This window comes from Epinephelus fuscoguttatus, linkage group LG17 (assembly GCF_011397635.1).
Source record: "Epinephelus fuscoguttatus linkage group LG17, E.fuscoguttatus.final_Chr_v1".
NCBI classification, from domain to species: Eukaryota; Metazoa; Chordata; class Actinopteri; order Perciformes; family Serranidae; genus Epinephelus; species Epinephelus fuscoguttatus.
The window spans coordinates 21,600,903-21,615,869 of NC_064768.1; the positions used below are offsets into that span (position 1 = coordinate 21,600,903).

At 39.0% G+C, this 14,967-nt stretch overlaps 1 protein-coding gene across 4 annotated transcripts in view; it reads left to right on the forward strand.

The window, feature by feature from the left end:
- The first annotated feature begins 10,309 nt into the window (after positions 1–10,309).
- Positions 10,310–14,967, forward strand: part of trps1 (trichorhinophalangeal syndrome I) — a 149,105-nt gene continuing 144,447 nt past the window's right edge. For 2 of the 4 annotated variants that reach the window (XM_049602435.1, XM_049602438.1), the window contains exon 1: positions 10,310–10,726. The gene's annotated coding sequence lies outside the window, so the exon portion shown is untranslated. Of the gene's footprint in view, positions 10,727–10,897; positions 11,246–14,967 lie in introns of those variants that run through there. The other 2 variants (XM_049602436.1, XM_049602437.1) reach the window with 2 other exon arrangements.

The following is a 14,967-nucleotide window of genomic DNA, read 5'->3' on the forward strand; positions in this document are numbered from 1 at the left end:
TGAACCTCAGCCCTTTACAAAGAATTCTTTCCTAACCCTTGTTTCTAAGAGTGTAGATAGATAGATAGATAGATAGATAGATAGATAGATAGATAGATAGATAGATAGATAGATAGATAGATAGATAGATAGATAGATAGATAGAGCAGAAGTACTTCAAAGCACTAAAACCATCATACATTACATATAAAAGGCTTGAGAGATGTTTATTATTCAATATAGAGAAGGTCATACCAGGTCATTGAACACCTGTTATGAACAGTATCAGCCTGTCTGTTAGCCGGTCGAGCTTTGTGTCTCCGTGTCCTTCTCTCCATCTGAATTATGGAGTATCAAAGGAAAGATGTAAAGGAGCATTAAGTATTAAATTTCAAAGGGCCATTAAACAGCAGGGAACAAAGTTGAAGTCTGTCACAGTGTCACTGTAGTTTTATTTTAGTTTTACTAGTCGTCTGTGTAAAGGATCATAATTTTACATAATCTAACAGAAAAACACTGTATCCCTTTTGATGGATATTTTACTGTCTGTTTTATTTTATGAAACTGACTAGGCAGTCCAGACTTCCTGCAGATTTTTATCAGTTTTTGAGATAACAGCAGCAGGTAGAATCTGCTCTTGATTCTTTTTGGATATTGTGTTTGTTTTTCAGAATCTGTCAAACCATCCTCTAATTCAATTAAAGTTCCCCAGACACGTCCACATACTTTTTATATTTTGCACATCTTTGTTGTATGTTGTTGTATGATCTGTTTTCCAAGCCTTTACTCAGGTTTGTGTTCAAACTCCAGAAACAAAAAGTATTTAGTGCTGACGAAATAACGAAATGCAATTATGCTGACTCATAAGCTCTTGTTCTCACAGGGATTATGCATATTGCTGATTACTGGGATATGGTTTGCTGTTGTGTATTTACACACTCATTCATCGTCCTCTTTTGTATTCCCTGATTGAGGTCAGCTACATCCAAAGCCTGGCAATAAAGATGAAAACCGCATTGATCCAAGGCTGCAGAAGACTCTCCATTTGTTTTTCAGACAGCAGTGTCAAAGGATTTTCTTTTCACTTGACCTTGTTATTAGCAAAATATATGGGGTATTTTTTTATTGCTGCTGTGAATGCTGAACATTACTTCACCTGCGAGCCTTAAGGGGCCATACTAACTTTTAGTCCATTTACTACAAGTAATTGTACTGCAGCTACCGTATTAAGAATTTTATCATTTTTCCTCCTCAGACGCCTTTCTTCCTGTGGTCAGGTATTGAGCTTAAACGTGGCAGTCGTCACCTGACATTCCTCAATTAGAAAAGAACCATCACATCACTATACAGGTCTCCAGAGCCCATGATCTACCAATATTTCCTTTGGAATAATGATTTTTGTAGGACTTACTAATGTACTTCTGTAGATATCCTAGATTAGATTAGAGATCAATAGAATCTAATGGAATGGGATCAGTCCTTGAAAAAAATAAAATAAAATTTCTAGGATTTAAAAAACATTATGTTTTAATTTTAATCCCCATGCAAAGCCATTGTCTAGGTTAGATTTAATATCAAGCAATCAAAATTTTTCTCTCCTGATACCGATTTAGAAGCCTCAGTCTAGCCTGTCTGCCAAATGTAAGTACAGATCTAATACCAGTGCTGTCTTTTTCCAAAATTTAAAATCTGCATGTTTTACTGTGTAAAACTTAATAAATGTAACTGATGGCAAACACGTCATATCATGAATCATCATATCTGGCCAATACTCAGTCCTCTCCATAAGATCAATATTTAAGGGTTCCCATTGTCATGACAATCTTGGAAAAGTTATGAAATTGATAACTGAACTGTTTTTCAGGCCAAGAATTTAATTGGAAACATTAAATAGACACTATTTTGGTCGCTGTTTAAAAAAAATGTTCAAAATAATCCCTAAACATGTTTAACGTTAAATGTTCCTTGTATTCCTATACAGTAGTTTAAAATCTAGTGCTGCGTTGCTTGACCATTGAAATGTCACTAGCACCACGTGATACACAGAGACAAGCCCGACATAAACCATCTGCACATGCAGACAGTGATGGACCTAGCATCTTCAGCACCCTAGGCAATGAACCATTTGGATGGGGGAAGACTGAAAGGAAATGACAGCAATCAAACTTTATATATCAAGGTATCAAGTTCAGGCAAGGTTTCCATAAAAACTTGTCAAATTTATAAACCAAACAAAGGTCAAATTGCGATGGCATCTAAAGGATCTTTGGTTTTTTGTTCCCCCCAATATGGGCATGGACTTGACATTTTGTGAGGTATCTGGATGTGCTGGTCTGGTCTATCGGCACATGCAGCTAGTTGGTGGTGAGAATGTCTAATGAGGGAGTAAATTTACTAAGCACTAGCAGTTTGCCTACCCGCCAATTCCTGAGAAGTATGTTTAATAATATATGGCTGTATCTCTGTATAGGCCTACCTATTTTAAAATACTTAGATGAAGTCATGTAAATGGCGTAAAATGTTGTGGGAAAGTTATGTGGTAGCCCTGGTAGCAGGAGGAGTGAGAATATTCCTTGTTGCCATTTTGACCATTTAAAAAAAAAATCAGTATGACTACACAATAGGCTACAGTTGTATGGTTGCTGCTTTCCAGTTTGCTCCCTTAAAAGTCCTCCTTCATGACTACATGAGAGCCATAGAAAGAGACAGCGATCATGGAGAGAGACGTTATGGAGGGATGTGACAAATACACTTTAAAAACAGACAATGACTCCATATATTTCAGACACCACATTGAGGAGGGCTGTGACAACATTACTCAAACAACAATTCAAACACAGTGGTGACAGTGACAGCAACAAATAAAAGGAGTTCTGTTGCTGCAGGTAGATCTGTCATCACAACCAATATTGCTGCACCATATTGTGTATTGTCTCATACACCCCCTGTTGTTGGGTGCAGAAGACAAAAGTTGAAGATTTTCTTTACCAACAGGACAATAATAGACGCAAATAGGAAGAGGAAACTGTGCGACAGGGGTGCACTCTCAGTTTCTTTCTTGAAAAAGGAGTAGCAGAAATGAGGGAAAATAATGGAGGAAAGCAAGAAAATGGGAATTTTCAAAGGACAATCAATGGGGGGTTTATGTGCAAGACTTGCGGCAGGTGGCAGGTGTATTACTTCTTCAATGTGACTTTTTCTCTGTGGTCCGTCCAAAGCCTGCACCACTCAGGAGGTGGTGGATCCAGCAGCGTGTATGCCTGGAGGCTGCAGTATTGGCTTTGTTAGCAAAAAATTCTTACCTTTGGCTTTTGAAGGGCAGTGTTTGAAAAAGAAACTAAAAAGTTCACAGTCCCCTTCTCCCTGTGGGGCAATGGGAGAAGGACTGTGAAGGGAAGGGTGAGAGACTTAGCCAACAGCCTGGTTCCCATACCGAGCTAACAAGGGCATATTCATTATTTATGTCACTCAGTCCCCCCCACAACATTCCTGCAAACTATTCTTTGATTATTTTTGCATTATGGCCACCATAAAAATTCTGAAGGCCTGACTGAATACGCAATACAGAAACATTCATCTTGTCCTTATGTTGCTTGGTTTTCCATTCCAACCACCGACAGTAAACATCTGCATGCACTCAGGACTCTGTAAGGTGGCTTAAACAAAAGAAACTGTTGAATTAGATGATATTTCACTAGAGGGACTGCAGTCTGACTCTTACGTTCAACAAGGATCATCAGAAGTCACAATCAAGAGGTCATGTGATCATACCTGAGGCAGGGAGATCAACACAAGCACTTCTGCCTGAAAAGGAAACACTCTCTGCTGCCTTCCTCCTTATGTCCCATCTTTGCCCAACACTACATTGTGTTTATCTGGTGAGTGAAATCAATAAATGTTTGATTTACTTCAATTATTACACACAATTTCTGTTAAAATATTTAAATTATATATTGGTTTTGTTTTGTCTTTGCAGAGCTTAATGTCCCCTTCCTCTCAAAAATGTGTTTTTCTTATCTTTATATGAAGATGTCTGATCTTTACTATATTGTCTCGTATCTGTTCAAAGTTTGTCACTAGAGAGGTTTTCACATTCCTCTACTCTATCTGAGCGCTTCCCTGAGATTCAGCTGTAAGCTAGATGAGGTACATCACTAATACAAAAGCCAAACCCTGTCTAATACAGGAGGCACATATGGATGGGGTAACCGACTTTGACACAACACTAGCAAAGACACCCAATACCTCCAGCGCAGAACGATCTTGACAATACAGAGAGTAGAGTTAGCATTAGCATAGTAAAAATTTTGACTTGAAACATGGTAGAGTGTGCAGTTTTTGGATGATCATAGCAGATATTATTGTGTGTCTCACAGCCGCAAACACTGTGTCAGCTAGTGCCAGTTAGCCTACAAACTAACAAGCTAAGGCCCAGTTCAGACCAAAGATTCGCAATGAGACGAATTGAAACATACAGCTACCTGCGATGTGCTGCTCTGCAACGTTCTAAAATCCTGCAGGTTCACACCAACGCAACTAGATGAGACGGTGTATCATCTCTATGCAACAGCTCTCTGTACTTCTGTTCTGATTTCCAGCTTTTCAGGCTTATTTTGTGTCTGAATATAATTTGTAGCTTCTTAAAATATAAATGAGGATAGTGATATTGAGATACTGGCTACAGTTGCATTTGTAATACTGATGAGACGACGAAAACCATAAACCGAGCATCAGATGGACTGTTTTCATGATAAATACATGGCAAAATTATAAGTAAGCAGTGCCAATTATTTAGTCAATGAGAATGTGTGTGTAGGGGGCATAAGCACATACAGTGAGCAGCAGCAGTGACCCACCGTCCAACACTGGCACATGTGAGAACAGAGACAGAGGGCTTGGTGGGGACTGAGCACCTATCACAGCAAGCGACCACGCCATCCGCAGTCATTTTGACCAGCGGACTCCGATTAGCTGTTGACACAGGTGACATTCTTTACGTTCTAAAACCAGCCACCAGCAATTTGACCATCAGAGTTGCAGGTGACACATCAGACGGCTTGAGTCGAGCTCAGACAGCCAGTTCACACCGCTGCAGCTTTTCTCTGCAATATTCTAAAACGGTTACATTTCGTCGCAAATCTTTGGTCTGAACTACGTCGCTGATTTCAGTGCACAACAGACTCCTCATCTGAGTCTGGGTCTGACTAAGGCTCATACATGTATGACTTAATCTCTCTGATGTTTCGTAACACTTAGTGACTTTAAACACAGACATACAAAGAATTGTACAAAAGACTGACAGTAAAACTGCTTTGCATTTTAAACTCCACTCCTGCCTCGTCTATGGTTCCACCCACTATTTTACAAGCATAACATCAAATTAGGAATAATGGAGAAAAGGACAATGCAAGCCGATATTGATAGAGTTGTAGCATTACTTGTACTGTATCAGCAGAGCTTCCCAGTAAATGCTCTATCCACTCAAGACTAGCTAAATTATCATTTTATAAATCCATTTACTGATTGAGATTTTGATCATGCTGGCCCAGGTTTCATTTGCCCTCTGGTTAAATAGGTAGTGATACCAGATAAGAGTTATTAATATGTATGCACCTCTGATCTTCGAGTGTAGAGGAGAGACCACATCAAATTTGTTTCAGATTAAACACATTTTTTAAAAATCAGATCGCCCGAGGTTTTCATTTAAGATATGAGTGCAGACCTGCTATGAGAGCTTAACTTGAGTTTCCATGTCATTTGAGGCAGTGAAAGACTGATTTACATTTTAAATGCTCGTTAATGCTATAGTGAGATATTGGCATATGGCTTATTTATGGATTCATTAAACGATCTTAAAACCTACCAGTAAAACTAAGGGTTATACGGAGTATACATTTATATGGGGCATTACTGTCTTATTTGTCCCATTCATCTTAAACTTGGTGTGCAGCAAGAATTTGACGATTATAATATGTTGAAAATCAGAACTATAATAATATTGTTTGAATTACATGTTTTTGTTAATACTTGTGAGCATTTGAAAGCAGGGGTTTTATTTGCAATGGTTTGGAGGAGTGATATATGTTTATTTTGACTGCAAAGCATGCTAATGCTAACAGCTGTTGGTGGAAATGCATGGGTCTGTGGGGCTTGACTAGCTTTCTGGAGCCAGCCTCAAGTGGCCATTCAAGGAACTGCAGTTTGTGGCACTTAAGTGTTGGCTTCATTTTTCAGTCCTGGAAGTTGTTGCTTGGATACCATCTAAAGAGTGCCCAAGAGATAATGATTTTTTGTAGGACGCAAAACTTAACATCGCACTGGTTCGCTTGTCAAAAAGCCTTTAAGATCTTTCCCTTGGATTTTGGATTATTGCAGAAAATAAGCTCCGTGGCAAACAAACATTTATGAAACTTACACATTTTGTTCAGCAAGATCATGTTCACATATGGACACCACTTTCATGATTATTAAAGCCTAAATGCAATCACCAGAAGTAAAAAGCTACCGTCAGGCTACGAATGAACTACACAGTCACATGACCTAATGTCACCACCACGATGAGACTGTAAAGCCGTGTTTGGCACGATGACATTCTGTTGTCTAATTTAGCCACGTGTTAGCAACCACCTTTTTTAAGATGCATAAAACCTTCAAAGTTCCCCAGTGCGGTAGTTCCTGACATATTTCATGTCATAGAATAAAATGTGGAAGTTTCTTGAGCTCGTGTAAACCACAGACCTTACTTAAGACATCTAACCAAAAACCCACACCGTGTGTGTCACTTTAAGAATTAATGTTCTTGACTTAAGTACAGTAGTTTACCTGGTTTATTAACTGTTTAAATAAGTGACAGAGAGTTTGTCACCTTTAAAAATCTGTGTTTTTGATTTTGGACTTGTAGTTGATATGGTTTAGCAGTGACTGTGTAAATAAGTGAGATTACAGTGTGTGTCACTTTATGTTTATGTTTATTTTATTTAGAAAGGGGCAGTGCACATTGATGAACACGGTCGCTTAAGTCACGTAAATGTGCCAGATTTAGCCATGTAGGCTAATTTTCATCTGCATATTTAAGAGCTGGTGTTTTTGATTTTGGATAAGTTGTTTATCTGGTTTAATAAGTATTTAAGTAAGTGATACAGAGTTTGTCACTTTTAAGAATCAGTGTTTTTGTTTTTATAGAGTAGTTTACCTGGTTTAATAACTGTTTGAATAACTGGTAGAGTTTGTCACTTTAAGAGTCAGTGTTGTTGACTTTGGATGGGTAGTTGATTTGGTTTAGCATTGACTGTGTAAAAAGTGAGATTACAGTGTGTGTCACTTAAAGAGTCAGTGTTTTTGACTTTAGTAGTTTATTTGGTTTAATGACTGAATAAGTAACACAGAGTTTGTCACTTAAAGGGAAATTTTGGTTTATTTCAACCCGTCTCCTATCGTCCTAAATTTGTTTCAAGTCACTAGTGACATAGAAATAATAGTTAGCATGTTAGCCGTTAGCCTAGATAGAGCTGTAGCGTCAGACCTGTTAAAACGTAATTGAACGGGCATCCTTTCAAGTGCAAAGTTAGTCCACTAAACAAGCTTTTTCTCCACAAAGACCGCCTCATATTGTTAGGATAAATGTCAGAGAACATAGAAAACGACATGTAAACGTGTTGTCTTACCTTACTGGTGTGCTGCCATGTTTGTTGTTTACCATTTAGCTAAGGCTGCAACCGGTCCCATTCCTTGCAACAGAGGTATTCCTCTTCTGTGGGCACTGGGGTACAGCATTCACAGGTAACGTTACACCACCAATCTCCAGAGCTAAATCCTTCCAGCAGCCATTCCTCCTCTGTCGTCCTCTAACGTTACCTGTTGTGCCTCTCTCTCTCTCCTCCTCCGTTCTTCAGTTTCACAAAGCTCTTGGTCAGTATATTCTGGCTCAAATAAATAAGGGCGGCCATCGCCTCTCGATGTGGAAAGCCTATATACTAACATTCCACATTTAGGTGGTCTTCAGAGTTGTTGTCTTACCTTACGGTTTGTTTACCATTTACCTCTGCTTCCCAAAGCACGGCCGAAATATTGCAAGAACAAGCTGCAGCAGCTGCAAGGCAGAACCGGACAGTAGCCTGAAAGCTTCATTCATTTATTTTATGAAAGATTTATAGAATAATGGTTGACTTTTTGCCAGACTTCAACTTTGTGGAGGAGGAATTTGATTTTGCAGAGTTTGATGGCCGCCCTTATTTATTTGAGCCAGAATATACTGACCAAGAGCTTCGTGAAACTGAAGAACGGAGGAGGAGAGAGAGAGAGGCACAACAGGTAGAGGACGACAGAGGAGGAATGGCTGCTGGAAGGATTTAACGTTAGCTCTGGAGATTGGTGGTGTAACGTTACCTGTGAATGCTGTGCCCCAATGCCCACAGAAGAGGAATACCTCTGTTGCAAGGAATGGGACCGGTTGCAGCTTTAGCTAAATGGTAAACAACAAACATGGCAGCACACCGGTAAGGTAAGACAACACGTTTACATGTCGTTTTCTATATGTTCTCTGACATTTATCCTAACGATATGAGGCGGTCTTTGTGGAGAAAAAGCTTGTTTAGTGGACTAACTTTGTACTTGAAAGGATGGCTGTTCACTTACGTTTTAACAGGTCTGACGCTACGGCTGTATCTAGGCTAACGGCTAACATGCTAACTATTATTTCTATGTCACTAGTGACTTGAAACAAATTTAGGACGATAGGAGACAGGTTGAAATAAACCAAAATTTCCCTTTAAAGAGTCAATGTTCTTGGTGTTTGACAAGTAGTTAATTTAACTAAATAACTGATTAGCTAAGTATCACTTTAAGAGTCAGTGTTTTGGACTTAAGTAGTTTATCTGGTGTTTAATAAGTGATAAACAGTTTGTCACTTTAAGAGTCTGTGTTTCTGATTTTAGACTTGTAGTTGATAAGGTTTAGCACTGACTGTGTAAGCAAGTGAGATTACAGTGTGTTACTTTAAGTGTCAATGTTATTGATTTTAGAGGCGAGATTTAGTTTTGCATTTACTGTGTAAGTGAGATCACAGTGTGCATCACTTAAAGAGTCTGATTTTGGATGAGTAGTTTATCTGGTTTAAGTCTGTTTAAATAAGTGATACATAGTTTGTCACTTTTAAGAATCAGTGTCTTTGATTTTTATAGCGTAGTTTATTTTGTTTAATACGTTTTTAAATAAGTAACACAGAGTATGTCACTTTAAGAATCATTGTTTTTGACTTTAGTATGATAGTTTACCTGGTTTATTAAGTGTTTAAATACGTGATATAGAGTTTGTCACTTTAAGAGTCTGTGTTCTTGACTTTGGATGGGTAGCTGATTTGGTTTAGCACTGACTGTGTAAACAAGTGAGATTACAAAGTGTGTCACTTTAAGAGTCAGTGTTTTTGATTTTAGTTTATTTGGTTTAATAACTGTTTAAGTAAGTGATAGAGAGTTTGTCACTTTTAAGAATCTGTTTTTTTTTTTATTTTTCATAGTGTAGTTTATTTAGTTTAATGTCTGTTTGAACAAGTAACATAGAGTGTGTCACTTTAAGAATCAATGTCTTTGACTTAAGTACAGTAGTTAATCTGGTTTAATAACTGTTTAAATAAGTGATTCAGAGTTTGTCACTTTTAAGAATCAGTGTTTTGATTTTCATAGCATAGTTTATTTTGTTTAATAACTTTTTAAATAAGTAACTCAGAGTGTGTCACTTCAAGAGTCAGTGTTTTTGATTTAAGTACAGTTAATCTGTTTTATTACTGTTTAAATAACTGATAGAGATTGTCACCTTTAAGAATGAGTGTTCTTGATTTTGGACATGTAGTTTGTAAGGTTTAGCTTTGACTGTGAAAATAAGTGAGATTTCAGTGTTCACTTTGAGAGTCAGTGATTTTGATTTTTAGTACAGTAGTTTATGTGTTTTAATCAGTGTTTAAATAGGTGATAGAGAGTTTGGCACCTTTAAGTCAGTGTTTTTGATTCTCATAGAGTAGTTGATTTAGTTTAATGACTGTTTGAATATGTAACACAGAGTGCGTCACTTTAAGAATCAATGTTTTTGACGTAGGTACAGCTGTTAATCTGGTTTAATGAGTTTTTAAATAAGCGATACAGAGTCTGTCACCTTAAAGAGTCAGTGTTTTTGATTTTGGACCTGTAGTTGATAAGGTTTAGCCGTGACTGTGTAAATAAGAGAGATTACAGTGTGTGTCACTTTAAGAGTCAGTCTTCGGGTGGCTTCTTGATATTAATAGAGCTGCTGTGTCTTCCTCCTCTGACGTAATGCCCACAGCGTACAGAGAGACAGGCAGAGAGGTCCTGTCACAGCAAAGCGATAACACTAGTCTGAACAAAAAATAACAGATAACGAGCTGCTCTGCTTTGGTTTGCTGTGAGCAGCACTCCCGGGCTCTGGGCGGCTGAATAACATACTATATAACATCGGAATATTGCAACACCAGAGCCAACCTCACTTAATCAGTCGCTGTTAGTCTAATGTGTTGCCGTGAAGCCTTAACTATCTCTCTCTCCCTCTCAGACCAAAGAAAAAAAAGAGACAGCCAAGACACTGTCACCCCGTCCGACATCATCAACAAACAAAAACCCCACAAAGAGACGAAGCAGCCAGCCAGCCAGCCAAGCAGCCAGCCAGCCACCATCTTAACAGGCTGCTGAAAGAGACACACACTGAGAGCAAAGAGGCTAATGCTTATTTTGATCAACAGGTAAGCAGCACCCAAAGGAAACAACACAAATGCACACACACACACACACAGCCCTCTCTACTAGTTGGTGCAGTGGGGTTGTAAAGGAGGAAAAAGGAGAAATGCATCGGCGGTGCACGGTTGGAGTTGTAGATGGCGAAATGCATGCTCTCGGACAAGTGGGAAGATGAAATGTGTTGGTGTTAAAGGAAGCCGGGGCTATCAATGGTGCGTTTAGGAGACAAAATATTGCTCTGTTAGCCGTTGGTAGTTTTACGACGGGCAGCAGTCGGTTTGCGTCTTATGTAACTAACGGCCTGAGCAGCGTCGGTAAGGAAAGAGGGATCTGCTGCTGAATGAGAGAGAGGAAAAGAGCAGCACCGCTTTGAATTCACATGGCAATTTACATTTAGGTTAGGACACCCAAACGCTACACAAATACAAATTGGGGGGCTACTGGGGACGGCTACTGCTCTGATTTAGGACTGAGTTTGAAGCCAGCAGCAAGGGGACGTGGAGTGACTTAGTCGCCTCAAGTAGGTTTGTGTTTTCTCTAAGTTTTGTTTCTTGTTTTTTGTGCCATTAATTCACAACAAGCGGCATCCTGAGCTGAGTTGCTACAAGCCGGCTGACTTTGATTTCCTATCTGCACTCTTCTAGCTACTGTGTGTGACTTTCTCTGCTGCTTTCATTGATAACTTTTTCATCACTATTCTGCAAACTTGATACTCAAGTTCAGATTTCTTGGAGTGACGCACGTCGCGCAGAAAGAGGTTTAATGGTGGAAGATGAACACTTTGGAGTTTAATGGAGCAAAAGTGGGAAAGTGGTGACACTGGATCAAAGAGTTTGTGTTTGTCAAGTGGTTTACAGCCGATATGGCGCTGTTTTTGCACCTCTTTCATTGTTAGGAAGCACGAGAGCGCATGGTGGATGTGTCGTAAAACATCCCCAAACATCCTCTCTTATCAACTTACGCACTTATTACCTCTAATACCGCGCGGTTTATTTATTTGTTGTTGTTGATGTTGTTGTTGAACTTTACATGAGTGATGCCGGGAAGCCTGAGTTGCATTTCCACTCAACTTTTTAAAAAGTCCCCCCCCCTCCCTGTCGTAAGAAACTGTGATGTTCCTTTGAGATAAGGGAGCTGGGTAGGCATGACAACTCTGTGGGGAGAGCAGAGTATGTGAAGCCAGTACAATGAGGCACACACTGCAAGGAAGCTTTTTACATAGTCCTTCACAGTTCTCCAATTCTGGCCCCTAAAGAACTGCTTATGTGTGGACCGACTTTTATTCAGCAGATAACCTCAGTAATTTTTTAAAAGCAGAGCAGGCCCGTGGGACTTTACTGTGACCCCCCACACTTGTGCACAGCCTTTTTGAAAAGCTGCATTTTTATTAATTAATTAATTTATTCATTAGATAAGCTTGTAAAGTTGCAAAAGTTTCGCTTGTGATTTCTGCAGTCGTTTAACTATAAAGCATGTCTATCCACTGAATTTTAGTGTCAAGCAGATTTATTGACAAAATGCTACGCTCGCTTCTTTTAAAATCACTTTAAAAAGTAAGTTTTAAATTCATAATCTTCAAGTTGTGGCTTTTGGTATTTTCCTTAAAAGTTGCAAAAGTTTCTCTGACAACTTTTGCAAACACAGCAGCAGGGAAAAGTTACACACGCATGCCTGAAAGTGTGGGGATCACTCGAGGAAAAATCCAAATGAGCCTAGTAATTTGTGAAGTTTTAGTTTGTGTTACAGTTTTACAAGCAGCATGCGAACATGACTTTTTAAGCACGTATCTTTGTACATGAATGACAGTCAGCAATGCAAGCCACACGTCTGCAAAATTTAGGATAATGACAAATGGTTTTATTACTTTTCTGAAAACAAAAGACTTTCCAAAGCAACAAATTGTTGCCAAGGTTGAGACGAAACTTTTGTAAAAGAAGCTTTGAGTTAAAGTTTAATATTCAGCTATCCGGCATAATGGTATTTTTATTTTATATTTTCCTTGTAATTATTTCACAAATTTCTAAAGCTATAAGCGAGTTTCTCTGCTGCTTTTAAAAAAAGTAACCTTGGAAGATTTTGATTCAGTAGTTTGATAATCACAATGGCTCCTCAAGGTGTTTTAATAAATCAGGATTAAGTGCTTTTAACTGGCTTCAACTTTTAATTTAGTTGGAAGTATTTTTCAGACTCTGCTTTGCGTTAATGTTTTCACTCGGATACAACACAGCCTCGCATGTAGTCGCTCCGAACTTTGAATTGTTGTATGTCCAACTAATATGTTCTTCCACTCCAGATATCGTGCATGTAACAAGCCTTTGTTAAACCTTTACAAACATTTAACAAACTTCTCTAAAACAATTAAAAGCACATGATTTCGCAGTGTATCAATTTATAACTTTTAGGATTTCCCCTCTTTCCAGACACTGGATATTATTGTATCTTACGGCCTTGTTCGTAGCTGCTATTAAACGTCAAAACAGTTGACGACTTCCTAAAGAGAACCTCTGCTTGTAAAACTCTTTCCCGTATGTGTGTGTGAGACGGAGTGGGAGAGAGCACAGCACTTTTTTCCTGTATGTATGTGTGTGTGTAGTGTGTGTGTGTGTGTGTGCTGTGGAGACAGCCATGGCTTACTCATATGGCTGCAATATGTGAAGTCTCTGCGGTGGAACTGGGAAGAGAGAAAGTTTTGAGAGAGAGGGAGAGAGACAGAAACAGGGAGAGAGAGAGAGAGAGAGAGGGAGAGAGAGAGAGAGAGAGCGAACACATGGAGCGAGGGAAGTCAGAAATGTCCTGTTCAACTAGCTGGAATGTATCTCCTGTGTTTTATTGATGGTTTTTTGATGTTCTGTAAGACATGAGGAACAACTGTAGTGATTTTGTGGGCTGCCATGCATTTGTCTTTGGTCGTCTTAAAGCAGTGCTGTGTTACAAGGGAAATATGCTGGTTTGAGATGGAGTGTAAAAGGACATTTTTACCCAGTCCAAACGGCTTCTCTGGTGAAAACTGTAGTGAGTTCAGTGGTCGGCATGTGCCTGGTTCTGCTGCCACAATGCATCATGGGCATATTTGAAAAAGAAAGAGACGAGGAAATGTTTGTTGTGCCACATTCTTCAAACTCATAATGATAGTCATCATTATTGATAATTATCAAGGTAGGAAAGAGTTTTGTTTGTGTTTAAATACTTTTTGGAAAAGTGCTTTTTTTCAAACTAAAATAATCTGCAATTTGGAATTACAAGCAAAGAAAGCATGAAAAACTGGGAGCCAGAATAGGTGAGTTAAGATGGGGCTCAGACAGTTTTGCAAATAGTGGGTCAAGACCTGCAGGAGTTTGAGGGACCTGACAGGACTGTGATTATGACACAGTAAAATCAATAAGCGAGATAAGAACCCATACATCTACAGGAAAAAAGTTGATAAAAGTTATGCCAAACTTCTGCCTTCTCTTCACGATGCAGCTGAAGTTTGGGACGCTTGTTGTTTGCCTTACATTACCTGCTAAAATCTAGTAAGGAAAATGGAGTTCAGTTGCTGCTGTCTCTCCTGGTCCTTTGTCAGAGAGTTGTGTCCTCATAGGTGTAGATTTGGGGGGGATGCAGGGGACACATCCCCCCTATCGTTATAAAACAAAAAAGAAGTAGAGGAGTTTTATGTTGACAAAATTAAAGACATTTACACCATACATTGATGCAGAAAATGAATATATTGGTGCATAAATTTCACCAGAGTGTAGGAAATTAAGTGTTCTTATATGTCCCCCTCAAAGTTGAAACCAGACCTACGCCCTTGTGTATCCTGTCGCAGCTTGTTGCAGTGAATGACACAAGGAGCAGAGGACTGACTTCAGTTAATCTCGGCTTATTGCTGCTGCTGTGTAAACTTGTCTCTGTGGGTAGACGGCGCATTAACATGGTATCAAATAATCTCCTTCACAGGCCTGTTGCCTGCCACAGATGAGTGTGTGAAAGTGAAAAACAGTCGTCTCCCTGATCTGAGGCGATAACAACCCCCCTAAAATCAGCCGAGCTAAATATTTTGCATTTTTGAGACGGTTTGGTAATTAACTTTAAGTTGAACAGCTGTTTGAAAAGTTTGATTTTGCTGTTTGAGTTTTTTTCTTGTGTGTAATTTGATGTGTCAGATAGTTGTTTGCTTAAACAATACAGCACAAGTGTTCACAGCTGACATCTCCATACCTCACTATCAAGCCCCTGTGATTATAAAATCCGTGCTCAGGCAATC